The 15,903-nt window shown below is 37.5% G+C and overlaps 1 long non-coding RNA gene across 1 annotated transcript; it reads right to left on the bottom strand.

Annotated features, from left to right (window-relative positions):
- Window positions 1-2,714: 2,714 nt before the first annotated feature.
- Window positions 2,715-6,740, bottom strand: LOC308640086. The gene is made up of 3 exons (XR_014020170.1): window positions 6,630-6,740; window positions 4,292-4,398; window positions 2,715-2,776 (listed from the first exon to the last, which is right to left on the bottom strand). It is a non-coding gene; the product is annotated as an uncharacterized lncRNA (long non-coding RNA).
- Between the last annotated feature and the right edge of the window lie 9,163 nt (window positions 6,741-15,903).

The following is a 15,903-nucleotide window of genomic DNA, read 5'->3' as shown; positions in this document are numbered from 1 at the left end:
TCACTTCAAACTTCTCACCTCAGACTCTAAAATCAAGGGGGTTTGGAATAAAGTATTCCAAGCTTTGAAAGTATATACTTACCAACCAAGACTGCTATGTCCAGCAAAGTTATGAACGGAACAAGGAATGACATGATCAGTGACATAATCAGACACAGAATGCAAAGGGTTGAAGGTTTTATACCCTATGAAAAAGCTAGAGAGAAAAATTAAGAACAAACAGGGATCACATAAAAATAGAAAGAAGATCACACAGTGATGAGCCACCTGACTGGTTACAAAGACTTAAGAGGGTAAAGCAGTAGCTACAGGATGAAATGTACTTTGGAATATATAAAAATGCCCTGAAGTTTCTGAGAATTCTCTCTCAATGAGGAATAAATTAAAAGCAATATTTATGCCCTAAAAAACATCATATGATTTAATTGCCAGAGGAAAGAAACATTGCACATGTATCAACTGAGGCTATGGAGAGAATTCATTCATAAGTCGCCAGAAGGCAGTACAGAGTGCAGTGAGTGGAGGGCTACTGGCACTCTCTCAGAAGAATGCCAGAACTCCTCACTTTCTTCACTTCAGTCATGGTTTTCACATATATTGATAGATTGTTGGGTTTTGAAATGTCTTTCCCAAGTACAATATCAATAACCATATTGCCATCTTTGTTTTTGCTCAAATTCTGCTGTATGTCACAGCTTCCTTCCTCAAATATCCTCCAGTCCATGTTCAAAGGCTGGTTCTCCAATACAGATGCAAGTACACAGTCTGCTCTGATCAGCTACTAATGCACCAGGACCAACAACATCATGTCTTGACTAGCAAACAGTACTGCAGGAACTTCCACATATCCAAACAGAGCTACCAAAGAGGCACACATTGATAATGGCCCATGAGCTGAATGCTGATGTCACCAGCAGCAGAGTTGATGTTCATGGAAAATGGGGTGCATGGTGTCAGCCAAAGACCAATCACCAGACAATTCTACTTTTTCAAAAATATGAAGACCCCATCCATTCACAGCTTCTACTTCCTTGGTCAGAACAACTTCCTGTTCTCTCAACCCCAAACCTCAATATATGAGTAAGTCAGACTAGCACTAAGCATCTGTTTCTTTCTTTTTTTTAAAAAAATTATTTTTTACTTGTAGTTGCACACAATACCTTTATTTCACTTCTTTATTTTTATGTGGTGCTGAGGATCGAACCCAGGGTCTCACATGTGCAAGGCGAGTGCTCTACTGCTGAGCCACAACCCCAGCCCCTATGCATCTGTTTCTTAACAACACTGATCTTAGATATTGGTCTTTCCTTTTTCTCTTTCTACTTGTGATTTTGAGAAGATCCACTTCACGGTGCTGATCAACCTCTCTTGCTTCTGGCATACACCTGAGCTCCTAGAGAAGCAACCTGTGAAATTTGAGGGAGGGGCCGACACTGCAGGGTCTCTTAGAAGATCCAGACACTATTCTAGCTCCTGTGATATCTTGCTTCTCAATTGCTGGGCCTCCCTAATCCAAGCCAGCTGCCAGCATTGAGGGTTCCTTCTTCCCTTCAAGCACAAAAATGGAAGAGGCTTTGCTCCTGGAGCTGTAGGTCTCAACAAGATAGGATCCTCCATCTTGGCATGCTGTGGTTGTTGGGGGTTGAGGGTACAAAGTGCAACACACTGGCATTTATACCAGGACACCTGGATATTCAGCTTTTCAGTGGCAAGGTAGTTTTTAAGATGGGTGAGCTTAAAACATTGAATGGGACAGACAGCAAAGTTACTGAGTACTCAGCTTGCACAACTTGATGACAAATGTCAGTGGAAAGACACTGTTTATTGGCAAAGGTAAAATAAAATTCAAAGTACCAGAAGAGAGATAAAAAGAGCTTTGGGCAAGGTAAGCTTGTTTTAAATTACAGAAGTCACTGGTATACAAAACAATGAAACCCCACCAACCAGCTATGACCTATTGACTATGGTGAAAAAGTCACAAGTTTGCAGGAGACTCCTCATTGAGGAAAAGAAAGTGCTAAATGTTTTTCAGAACCTGGATTTCATATTTGCTATTTCAATATGCTTAATAACAAAAGGAAGTTTCTCTCTAACCAATGCCCACAATCAGTCACCATAAAATACTTCCTCCTCCATGTAATAACCCTACCTCACCCCCAGGTACAGGCCCTACATCCTTGAGGACACACATCCTTACTGGTGTGTGTCTCCAGGCTTGGCATTCTCTAACCTCTTCAAAGATCAATCAGCCAATGTCCAGACCCAAACTGCTACTCCTCAGCCAGTTGCCCCTGCACTGCCTCCCACTGTTTCTTCTCCCAGGACTCCCAGCCTAATCCCCACAAGAACCCTGTCCTGACAGGGTCCTGCATTCTATCAATTCCACTTTCTGGAAGCTCCCACTGCCTCCCACTTTCCTGCTGCTCACTAATACCTAGACACACATCCCAGGGCTTCCAGGCATCCAAAGCACTGTGGTACATGTAGAAGGCAGGTGGTCCTCTCAGTAGCAATATTCAGGAGCACACTTCCCCATCATGTAGGCCACAACTAACCTCCAATTTGAGTCATTCCCCTGGAGTCAAGAAGAATCCAGATCGGGGGGCTCCCTTCCATCCTTAAGCACTGGTGATGGTGTCTGCCAAGTGGATGTTGAACCAGAGCCCACACTGCCTTTCTGCTCAACTGCAAACCAGTGCCTCCTAGCTTGCAGCAGGGTCTCCAAGTGTCTCCAATCCACTGATTCATGGTCAGCCTCAGATTCTCTCTCCAGCACCTGCAAGATCACACTTGGTTTGAGTGTGAGAACTGATGTTTCTAGGAGTCATTCCCTTAGCATTGGAGCACCATTCTTCCCATTATACTTGGTGTCCCATCCCATCAACACAACCTGTCATACACAAAAATGGAATTTAGAGTGCAACCCTATCAGGAAATACTCTTCACAAGAAACCAGTTCACTGACTTGAGGCTCATAAAACTTCTACTCAGCAAGCAAGCCCTGAAAACTACCAGGCCAAGGATCAGAGGCAACAATGCTGCTATTTCCATACACTTCTAATACCAAACACAGTGTGTTACTAAGCATTCAGACAACAGGGATACATTTATCAAAACTGAGCACAAACAGAATGAGTTAAAATAACCATGTTAATATATTTAACTACCACGAATATGTACAACTCTGGTACATCTAAGTTTCTCCTGGTCAAAATATAAACATCATTTACAAAAGAAGGAGAGAGAAAATAAGAACTTCACTCACACTCGACTTTTTTTTTTAGGTTTACATACAGAAGGAAACTGGAAGCAAGAAAGATAAGGAAAGGCAAGGCAATGTCCTCACCATTATTACAGTACTAACAGATCAAGGCTAAACTAAAACAATTCTAGATTCTTCCACCTAGAAAAGATACACACAAATCTCAATATATAGCTAATTTTTTTCACAACATATAATGCTTTTCTGTTCAGAGATATCTTGAAGGATCATACTGCAGTATCCTTTTTCTTTCCTACTTGAGAATGTCATGGTCCCCCTCAGGTTCAAAACACTTTTGAGTACTTAATTGCACATGTGTGAATTCTATTTGGGCTAAAAGTCATCTCATCACGCACTTCAAAAAAGGATCTACAGTGGTCTAAATGTCTGTATAGACATTGGGGACCATGTTAATAAACAACATTGGACAGCTACTCTGCTTATTGGGAAAGACCAAATAAAAGTCAAGAAAGAAGTACACAAAATGTTTCTGACAACATTAAGTTGTGCATGGATGTGGAAATCTTTAGCATACAAAAGAGTGGACCGCTGCCATTCAGTTGAACTGGGATGAACGATCAGTGAAGAAGAAAATAACCACTCCTGAGACTAATCAGGTGAAGTATACACCTGCACTAAAACCCTGCAAGTTCTTCTTCAGAGGAAACACAACCACTGTCAGCTCACATTCTGAACCTTGACTTTGAATGACACCGCTTCAGGACACTTATTTATGTAAGAAATCTCTCCTTTATTCCAGTCCAAGTGTGCTTCCCACACCCTGAAGCCGTTCCAGTTCCCAAGCTTGGCATGCTACCACCTCTGAAAAGCTGCTGCCCCCAACAAACACCCAGCCTCCACTTCCTCTGCTCTGCACAGAACCCCTGAACAGGCTTCAATGGTCTCCCCTCCCCCATCTCCTTCTCACCCCAACCTTCCTCAGCAACACTGTGCTGGTCCCCTGGAACTTCTTTTGACAAAGAATGAAACACCTCCCACTCCCCCTGGTCACCCTAGAGCCTTCCCTACCTGCTGCTGGATGACCTTCCAGGATGGGGTTGGGCTGGCAGGTGATGTCATCCAGGATGGTACAGAAGACTCCAGGTACCACAGGCCAGCCTCTTGGGAATGTAACCCTGCTTACATGAAGCAGAAAGTTTTTAATTCTTACTGAATTGAGATTAAATGTCATTTGTATTTACCTTGGCTCCCCATCCAGAATCTGCTGAAAGTTTACCTCCTGTTTTTCCATGAGCTCTTCTTGTCATCTACATCGTTCCTCTTCTATCCATAATAAAGTACATATGAAAAAAGGTTCATTTCCAGAAAAATTCAAAAGCTTGTACATTTCTTTAAATTAAAAGTTTTTTTAATCTATACTGTACATTTCATCATATGCTGGCCTGGTCAAGAATTATCCTTCCATATTTAGTACTTTAGAGCTAAGTTTTTAAACAGTGTGATAACAGAAAAGGGTGGGACGGTATTCCATGTACTTATATTTTTGTGAGTGTTTAAACATTTTAATAACAATATATTAAAAAATAAAAATAAGGACTGCTTCTGTGTAACAGTTGCCACTCTTATCCAGGTGCACTGGTGTATACTTGTCACCTCATCTATTCAGTAGGCCGAGACAGAATATCTCAACTTTGAGGCAAGTTTCAACAACTTAATGAGAGATTGGAACAAAAATGTTTTTTAAAAATAAAAATATATAAGTTCAGTTGTTTGTTATAGTGCCTCTGGATTCATTAAAAAATATCAATGAAAAAGGTGGGGAGGGGCTGGGGATGTGGCTCAAGCAGTAGCGCGCTCGCCTGGCATGTGTGTGGCCCGGGTTCGATCCTCAGCACCACATACCAACAAAGATGTTGTGTCCGCCGAGAACTAAAAAATAAATATTAAAAATTCTCTCTCTCTCTCTCTCTCTCTCTCTCACTCTCTCTTTAAAAAAAAGAAAAAGAAAAATATGGGGAGGACATCACCACTGGGAGCTGTCCTAGGTAGTTACTTTAGCTTTCCTCCCGTGCACCCCACAGAGTTACACCCTCTCTTCCACACAGGTTTCTAAATTTTGGAGAGAAGCTGTGGCTAACTGATTAAGATGTGAACTGCTGTATAATGTTCCTTTAGATTTACAAAGCCCAGAATATCGGGTGATTCTCAGATAAAATCAGAATGTGTCATGCCTCTTCTTAGTCTTCAGCTATATACCAACACAAAACAAGCAAATTTCTGTGATATTTACCATGCAGAAAGAAATATGTTGATTCAAAAAAAGTATAGGTACTAGCCCCAGAAAGTCAAGCTCCATTGTGATGGTCCATTTAGAAAGAAAGAAAAGGAAACACACCCTCAATGACAAAAGTTCTGCTTAAAGAAACCTCTCCCACTGCCTCACAATCCCATCTTTCTCTTCCTATAAAAATCCTTTGTGTCCCTGAGATTCCCAAGAGGACACTATGAGGATGACAGCACCCTCCCTCTACCAGTGTGCTGGACCTTCAGTAAACCTGATTTCTTTCCCACTAATTCACATCTCCTGACTACTGGTTTTCCAGTGATGAGGAGCCTGGACCTGGATCTGGTAACACCTGGAGTCTGCCAGTCTTCTCTATCACTGATGGTGACTCCAAATTCCTTTTTAAAAACTCCCTTTTACATCATGTCTATAGGTTCATGTGTCCACAAAAGATTATTTTCTATTTTCAAAGTAGCCCCTTTATACAGATAATGGTTTGTGAAGAAACACTGATTATGGAGTGCTTACACCCTGTAGCAACTCCTCAGGGTGCTAGTGATCAAAAGGTACAGCAAGGCATTGTATTTACTTCCATAAGTGCTCAACAAGCTCACAAAATGCTCACACACCACTTACAGAGTGTAAAGAATCAGGAGCCCACATACCTCTAGGGTGTAGGAGACCATCTTTATCTTCTCCCTGAAGCAAGGGATCATTTTACCAACTAATCTGGAACCTCACACTTCAAAATGAACTTCCACCATTCTTATTACTCCTAGGAGGGTACTATTTGCCAGCTGTTGGACAAAGGTCAGGTGCCTCCCAGGATACTAGTTTTGTTTTCATCATGTGCTCTGAATGAAGGATGTTGAACAATTCAGATAGTGGTGTTTTAAGCATCTCCTAACTTCTTGAAATCTTTTTATATAAAAGGCACTGCATGCGCCACAAACTTTTATGCAACTACCCACTGGTTGATCTCTATTAAATTTAGTGATCATTTCGAAAGTTAATCAGTGGAGAAATTCACAGAGAGAGGGGCCCTGTCTACTTATAAACCTGGTACTCTGAAGCACAATAAAATCATTCCCAGGTACAGGAGAGAAGACCCTTTTTACTTACTCTTCCATATGCTTGTGGTCTTACGATTTTGCTTCTCTTATCTGTTCCTGTGTCTTTTTTATGCACTTTCTTTTTTATTTTTTTCTTCTGATGTCAAAATGGGAAAAAAAGGGGAATAAAACGGGCAAAACAAATGACAGTTTGTAATAATACATATATATATATATATATATATATATATATATATATATATACATACAATTGAAACGAGAATACAGGCTTACTTCTGAGTTCTTTGAGTTCTTTCACTGACTGTTCTAACATCCTTCAGCTATATCTGTCAACTTTTGAATGAGGCAATTTGTTGTTTTTTTTTTTAATATTACAAGCAGAGCCTCCCTCCCTACCTCACCCACCCCAAACATCTGTATTTAGAAAATCAATGATGAATCCTAAACAATATTTTAAATTGTCAACATCTAATACTGGCAAAGAGGACATAATGCTAAACCATCATACTATCTGGGACAGTGGGTTTTAATAAGAATGGCTTATTATCTCTATTCAAACAAACTGAATTCATTAGATTTTTGGGCCTGTTACTACAGCTTGGCTCAGGGAAAACACAAATAACAGTGCAGAACTAGGTTTCTATCTGTACTCTATGACTTACTGAAACTGGGATTTGGCTAAAGAGCCTACATTTAATGAACCTACTTTCATGATTTTAAATAGGATTATCACTGCCTTTATCTCTTGAAGGTATTATGACTATTTAAATGAGCGTGACACACAAGTAATTTATATTTTGCTTTCCATGTATCATTTATTATTGAACTGCTTCAAGAGGGACATGAGTTGCCCATTTACAAATCTTCTTTACAGCAAAGAAAACAATCAAGCATGTGAAGAGAACCTACAATGGGAGAAAAATTGTTGCCACCTGCACATCAAGTTCAGCATTCATCTCGAGGATATATAAAGAAATCAGAAAATTTAACACTGTAAAAACAAGCATTCCAATCACCAAATGGGCAAAGGAACTGAACAGGCACATAACAGGAGAAATGCAAATGGCCAACAAATATATGAAATAAAATTTCAACATCACTACAAATTAGAAAAGTGCAAATTAAAACTACACGGGCATTCTGTCTCACTCCAATTGGAATGACAATTATCAAGAATGCAAGTAATAATAAATGTTGGAGAGGATGTAGGAAAAAAGTTCACTCATATGTTGCTGGTTGGACTGCAAATTGGTGCAACCAATACTTGAAAGCAGTATGGAGATTCCTCAGAAAACTTGTAATGGAGCCACCAATTTTACCAAGTTATCCCACTTCTCAGTATAAACCTAAAGGACATAAAATCAGCATAATAGACCCTATCAACCAAAGGCCAAATAATCTTAATGGTATGTGAATACTAACAAATAATCAGGGGGGAGAGGGAAGGATACATATTGATTGGATTAGACAGAAGGGAATAAAAGAAGGTAGGGGAAATGGGAATAGAAAAGACAGAATGAATCAGACATAACTTTCCTATGTTCATCCATGAATACACACACACAGTGAAGCCCCATATCATGTTACAACCATAAGAATGGGATCCTAATTAGAATAAGTTATATGCTATACTCTATGTGTATATAATATTTCAGAATTCACTCTACTGTCATTTATATATCTAAATAGTGAAGAAAAATATATTTTTAATTCCATACTATAAACCCGCATAGGATGTTCAATGAAATTCTAGTAATCTAAATTTAGAAGAGTAATATTGCAACTTTTGGGATAATTGATGAGTAAATTTGAGCACTGTTATTTTATTCATCAATTCCTGCTCTAAGATTCTCAAAGAGGCAGCTACTAAAAGATTTGAAGTCCCAGGGCTGGGGATGTGGCTCAAGCGGTAGCGCAGCTCGCCTGGCATGCGTGCGGCCCGGGTTCGATCCTCAGCACCACATACCAACAAAGATGTTGTGTCCGCCGAGAACTAAAAAATAAATATTAAAAAATTCTCTCTCTCTCTCCTCTCTCACTCTCTCTTTAAAAAAAAAAAAAGATTTGAAGTCCTATGTAGTACTCTGGGACTATTTCTGGGAAGCAGTCTCATGTCTACACATGTCTCATTCTTCCTTCTCCCTCCTGATTATTACACATACCATAAAGATTATTTGGCCTTTGGTTCTTTCAATGGACAGGTGGACCCATGCTACAGCTACACTGTGACTACAACCTTGTGTGTTCCACATGCTTCTGGCTGGAGCACAACTTTACTGCGCTTCATATCCTAGTTTATTCGGTGTGAGTGATGCCTGTGTGTACCTCACAGTGCTGCCATGGGAAATACAGGGAATAGGGCACATTAAGTGCTCAATACATGCTCTGGGTTGAATAGTCATGTCCTTCCCAGCATATCAGCTTATTACCTCATCTGGAAATGAGGTTTTTGCACATAAAAATGTTGTATGAGTCCATAGTCAATTAGAGTGGGCTATAATCTAATGATTAATGACCTTAGAGGAGGAAATTTGGACAAGTATACCTGTGCAGAGATAACAACATGTGATAATCATGACAGAAAAAGGAGAGATGAATCTACACGTCAAGGTATGCCAAGAATTTCCTACAACTACTGAAAGCTAGAGGAGACAAGGAAAAATCCTCCCCTAGACCTTCCAGAACAGATAGCTTATAATAATTCAGTTTGGACTCCTAGACTCCACAACTGTGGTACAATAAATTGATCTTTTAGGACACCCAGTAAGTATTATTTTTAATAGTAGTCCTAGGAACCCAGAATGGCCCATGTTTGGCTCCTCCTTGACACTCAGTACAGGAGTTAGTCCCAGACTGGTAGCTTCCTTTCATAAAAGGGAAAAAGAGGAATCCCATTGTCATCAGCAACATCCTGTGTCCACAAAGTCCAGGATAAAATATCATGAAAATGCAGTGTGGAATTCTAAGAGTAAACAATGTTCTAAAATTCACATGGAAATCAACAATCCAAAAGATGAGATTCTAAAAACTGATATGAAGAGAGTGGTTGAAGTACAGAGATAGGGCTTGCAGTCTTCAGGGAAAAATATCTGAAACTGTGGAAGGCCCATGAGACTGGAAGATCCCACATGCTCCAACTTATCATGGACATATGCAGGTGTGATCTAAGTAGGAGCTACAGTAGGTTTCTCTGTAGGGCACTGGGAAAAGAGGTAGGGAAGAAGGTGAAGACTGGACCCAAGGAGGACCTTATGTCACCTTCACTGCCCCTGAAATTTCTAGACCAGGGCCATCAGTTGGAAGTGTTTAGACCAGGAACTTTAGCAAACCCTGAGTGCTTGTAAGAAATAAAGAAGGGCCACCCCGGGCCCTGAGTCAGACACTCTGAGTTGAGGCCCAGAAGTCTGAGTTTGAGTGAGCTCTCCAAGTGACTGTCATGTACCCTACTTGAAATGTACTGTTGTAGTCTTGAACAGATGGCCTGGGGTAAAAGTGTCAATTTTATTCTCCATAAGGACACCTGGGAATTACAGAATCATACCAATAGCTTTTCTCTTCCAAGCTTCTGACCCTTCATCCTAGTCTCTCTTACAATCAAATATCCAAAAGAATATATGGTTATATATACACAATAGAACATTACTCTGCCTTAAATAAAAATCAAATTAAGGCATTTGGCAATACATTCATGGAACTAGGAACTATCAAGCTAAGTGAAATACGTCAGTCCCAAAAACCAAAGGCCAAATATTTTCTTTTATATGTGGATGCTGATACACAATAAGGGACAGGGAGGAAATAATCAAAGTTCATTGGAGTAGACAAAGAGGAATGAAGGTGAGAGACCAGCATGATAATAGGAAAGACATGAGGATGAATTGAACATAACTTTCCTATGTTTATATATGAATTCATGACCAGTGAAATTCCACACCATGTACACCCACATGAATGGGATCCTAATTAGAATAAGGTATATCTCATCCATATATAATATCTCCAAATGTACTCTACTGTCACATATATCTAAAAAGAAGAAATAAAAAATGAGTAAAAGGACCTGGGGGAGGGAAGGAAAAAAAAAGGAAACACTGGGGTATAATATTGCTTATTTTTATATTAGATTTATATGTGAATATGTAACAATAAATCCATTGTTGTGTAATACTATAATGCATTTACAAAAATATGAAAAAAATTAAAAAGTGGATAGTGGCACATGAACCTAATTGGAAAATCATGCCTTGGTTCAATTCCCAATTCCAAAAAAAAAATGTAAGTACATATATGTGTACATATATACATATGCGCACACGCATGCATGAGCACACACACACACACATATACAAAATTTACTGTATAAACAAATTTAAGAACAAAAATACCATGATATAATCAGTAGATTCAGAAAAGCCTGTTCACAACACTCAGCACCCATTCAGGTTAAAAACACCAGAGGGACTAGTGATAGAAGGAGAAACCAAATGCCAACATCAAACTGAATTAAAAAAAATTGAAACATTTGTTCTAAAAACAAAAGCAAAACCACTCCTTGAATTCCCAGCAAGAGCAAAGAGGCAAGGGAAGAAACTCATTTCATACACATAGGAAAAAGAAGTCCTGTTGCCTCTGTTTACTGATGACATGAACATTTTACTTAGATGATTTAAAATGCTCCATCAGAAAATTTATAGTGCTGATAACAAATCTACTAAAAGAGATGATACAAGAAAATAATACATAAATCAATTGCAGTCCTATAAGCAATAGCAAACACTCTTCAAAACAATTGAGAAAAGTGTCTCATTCAAAACCCCTAAAGAAAATACTTTGGAAAATATCTAACTTAGGAGATGAAAAACCTCAACCATGAAAATTATAAAATGGTGAAGTAAAGCAAATCAAAGACAATCTTAAGAAGTGAAAATACTTTCAATATTCTTGAAAAAAGCAAAATTAATATTATCCCAGTGGTCATACTACCTTAACCAGTGAACAGACTCAGTACAATCCCAGTCAAAATATCAATGACATCCTTCACAACACATTCTTTTTTTTTAATTTTTTTAAATTGATTATTTAAAGCATTACATAGCTCATGATATATCATCTTTCATACATTTGACTCAAATTGTGTTTTGAACTCCCATTTTCACCCCAAATACAGACTGCAGAATCACATCTGTTACATATTCACATTTTTACATAATGCCATATTAGTGACTGTTGTATTCTGCTACCTTTCCTATCCCCTACTATCCCCCCTCCCCTCCCCTCCCCTCCCATCTTCCCTCTCTACCTCCCCTGCTGTTGTTCAATTCTCTCCCTTTTTTTCCCTCCCCCTTGCCCCTCATGACCTCTTATAACAACACATTCTTCATAACACAGAGACAAAACACATTTCTCAAATTCATTTTGACACAGAAGTGACATAGAACATCCAAATGTATCCTGAACCAGAAGAGTGATGCTGAGATCTTCACAGTACCAGATATCCAATTATATCACAGAGCTTTAGTAAAGACAAAAAAACAAACAAACAAACAAAAAACAGCATTATATTGCACCAAAACAGACCTGAAGATGAATGGAAAAGAAAACACAGACAAACCCACATAGATAAAGTGACCTGATATGCGACAAAGGGGCCAAAAATATATGTTGAAGAAAACAGAAACACTTTAACAAGTGGTGCTATGAATACTGGATATTCATATGTGAAAAACATAAAACTTGATCCCTATCACCCTGCATAAAAGCCAACTCCAAGTGTATCAAAGACCTAGGAATTAAACCAGAAACTCTACAGTTGCTTAAAGAAAATGTGGCCCAACACTCCAACATATTGACAAAATCATCAACTTAACAAGACCTCTAAAGCACAAGAAATAAAACTAACAGTCAATAAATGAGATGAAATCAAATTTCAAAACTTCTGCACAACAAAGGAAACAAGAATGTAAACAAAGAGCTTACCAATGTGATAAAATATTTTTCATCTGTTCCTCAGGAAATTAATATACAGAATAATAAAAAAACGTAAAAAATATTAAACCCCAATTACTAAACAAAACAGGCACAAAATCTAAAACAGACATTGCTTAAAAGAAAAAAATACAAGTGGGGTGTGTGTGTGTGTTTGTGTGTGTGTATAAATATACATAAAACATATTTAGGAATCAGGGAAATGACAATCAAAACTACAAGGAAGAGAAAGTCTGTTATAATGTCCTTGCTCTTTCCCTATACTTCAATAAAACTATTAGATTCAAAAAGAACTGCATGGAGATTTTATCTCACTCCACTCAAAATATCAATTATCAAGAATATTGTGCAGAGATCCACATACCAGACAGAACATTTGGGGGGAAAGGAAGAATAAAGTTTATTGGATTAGACATAGAAGGATGAAGGGAAAGGAGAGGATGGGAATAGGAAAAATAGTAGAATGAAACAGACATAACTTTCCTATGTACTTATATGAATTACACAACCTGTGTAACTCTACAGTATATATAGCACAAGAATGGAAAGTTATAGTCCATGTATGTATAATATGTCAAAATACACTTTACTGTACATACACCTGAAAATAATTTTAAAAAGAAAAAAAGAATAATTCATGGGGAAATGCAGTGTTGGTAGGACTTCAAATTAGTACAGCCATTCTTGAAAACTGGATGAATAGCCCTTTCAAAACTTGGAATAGAACTACCATCTGACCCAGTTGTCTCATTCCTTGGTAATATACCCAAATATCTGAAATCAGCATACTATAGAAACACAGGCACATCAGTGCTTATAGCAACACAATATAACCTAATTACAGAACCAGCCATCAAACCCATCAACAGAGTAATTGATAAAGAATACATGGTGTATATACACAATGAAGTTTTACTTAGTCATTAAGAAGAATTAAATTATGGCACTAGGTGGAAAATTGATGAAATGAGAACACAATTCTAAGTGAAATAAGCCATACTCAGGAAGCCAAAGGTCAAATATTTCCCCTCATATGTGAATACTCGACCACATAATGGAAAAGAGGGCATTCAACAGAGATATCTGTGGAAGGGGTTACAGGGAAGGCATGGAGGACAAACAGAGGGATGAACAGTAGAATAAACAAACTAAACTCTCTTTGTACATCTATGAATAAAGCATGGTGAATTTCAATGTTGTGTATGTCTATAATGCAGTAATTTAAAAATCTATAAATAAATAGATGTTAAACCAACAGAAGCCAGACTCATTGTTCTCTCTTTCACTCTTCCTCTAATTTTTCTTTTACTTTTATTTCTTCTCTTCCCCCTCATAAATAATGAACAATAGGTTGTTACTGGATCAGCCCTATTTTGAAATTGCAAATCTTTGTCTCCCTAATATATTCTTCTTTACTCTTAATTATCTCTATTTTTAACTTCTCTTACCACTGGTTAGTTTGTATAATGTCAGACCCCATCACTAATGCAATAGAAGCATTTAAAACACTGGAAGTCATAGGTAATACCAATTGTTTGAGTTTTTGATGGACATAATTCATGATTAACTACTATCTTTAATGATAGAAATTGCTGACCCTACAATTTCTGTTTATTGTGTCAATCAACATCGTACATGTCATAATAGGAACTAAGTACTTAATTTAATCCTATACGTTATATGCATGGGTTTTTGCAGTTATTTGACTTCCCTTAATCTCTGAGGCACTGGAAAATTACAGGATAACTAAAAGCTGGTAGAGTAGAAACCCCACTGTTTCAGATCCATTTGAATAGATGGGTTGATACATAAACAATATGAAAAAAAAAACAAGAGAAGAAAACATCCAAAACAGAATGATTCAACAATAGACTCTACTGATACTGCAGTGTAGGAAATGTCAAGGAATAAATTTAGAAAGTTCAAAGATAAGACATAAGAGGTAAAAAATGAGGTAAAGATTGGAATCAGAGAGAAAATATTCGAAGTGAAAGATCATGTCAAGAAGGAGATATAGATTTTGAAGAAGGATAATTTGGAAACTCTTGAAATTGAAGAATCAATAAACCAAATTAAAAATTTAATGGAAAGCATTACCAACAGACTATATCATTTGAAAAATAGATATTGACATAATAAAGGCAATATACATAATCTTGGCATGGAGAAAAGATGTTAAGAGAATAGGAGCTGAATTTCATGAAATACGGGATAGTATTAAAAGGTAAAATCTAGGATGTATAGGGGCTCTGAGGAACAAATTAAAGGAATGAAAAAATATTTTCAATAAAACAATGAGAGAAAAAATATCAAATATTAAAAATTAAATGGAAAACTCTTTTTGATTTCAGATTTGGTTTATAATCTAACACCTTAAAATATAAAAATCTTAGGTGTGCTCATTAGATTCCCTTATTTCAGGGCTCACAAAAAATACTATTTGACTAAACTTTTTTGAGAAAATTGAATTATGAACTTGGAGAATGCATATGGCTTTAATTGGATACATTCAGCTATTCAGCATTGAAAAATAATTTAAATAATACATATTTTACAAGAATATTGCAACTTGAAAACCCAAAAGGTTTAGGATATTTAAACAATACCACAAATATCATAAATGTTATTATTTGTAGTTACTCAATGGTCATAAGATAAAAGTGGCCGAAGTATATTGAAGCTTTCCTGTAAAATGAATGTTATGCTACAATGTAGCTCACATTTAAGAAATTATACTTGAATGAAAGTCACATTATAATATGAATAGCCTACTATCAACTTTTTTATTAAATAAAAATGTTTTCCTTGAGTGATGTCTGAAATTTTTCAGAATATAAAGCCCCAGACCTCACTTCCTCACAAATATTGACATACAAAGATTATGGTCCAATGATCCCATAAGAACATTGCATAAGCCAGTTATGAAATTGGGGTATTCCAGGAATACACAGTTGTATTTAAAGAGGTAAAAAAAAAAAAAGGCCATTTCCATTCACTTGCTATCAACCCCATGCCCAACCCAGCAAGACAAACATAATTCATGACTACTTTCTTAGGAGGAAGGGTGGAGATGCTTCCAATATTATAGGTGTTGTTTAGGGAGAGAGAGATGTCTGAGGAAATGATTTGTCTCACTTGTCTCAAGGCTCATATGAGGAAATTTCTTACTTTCAGTACCTGAGTTGGGCTGAGAACCAGAGAGAGCTCAAAAGGATTGTCTAAGCATCAGATTCTACCATACAGCAATGAGACACCAGGGGGAGGAAGAGAGTACAAGACTTTCTTAAAGAAACCAGCAAACCTGATTCAGAAATCATTTTTCAAGTCCAGAAAAGAAC

This window comes from Spermophilus citellus (assembly GCF_964194105.1).
Source record: "Spermophilus citellus genome assembly, contig: SCAFFOLD_347, whole genome shotgun sequence".
Taxonomy (NCBI): Eukaryota; Metazoa; Chordata; class Mammalia; order Rodentia; family Sciuridae; genus Spermophilus; species Spermophilus citellus.
The sequence above is the reverse complement of the archived record's forward strand: the minus strand, read 5'-3'. Positions and strand labels throughout refer to the sequence as shown.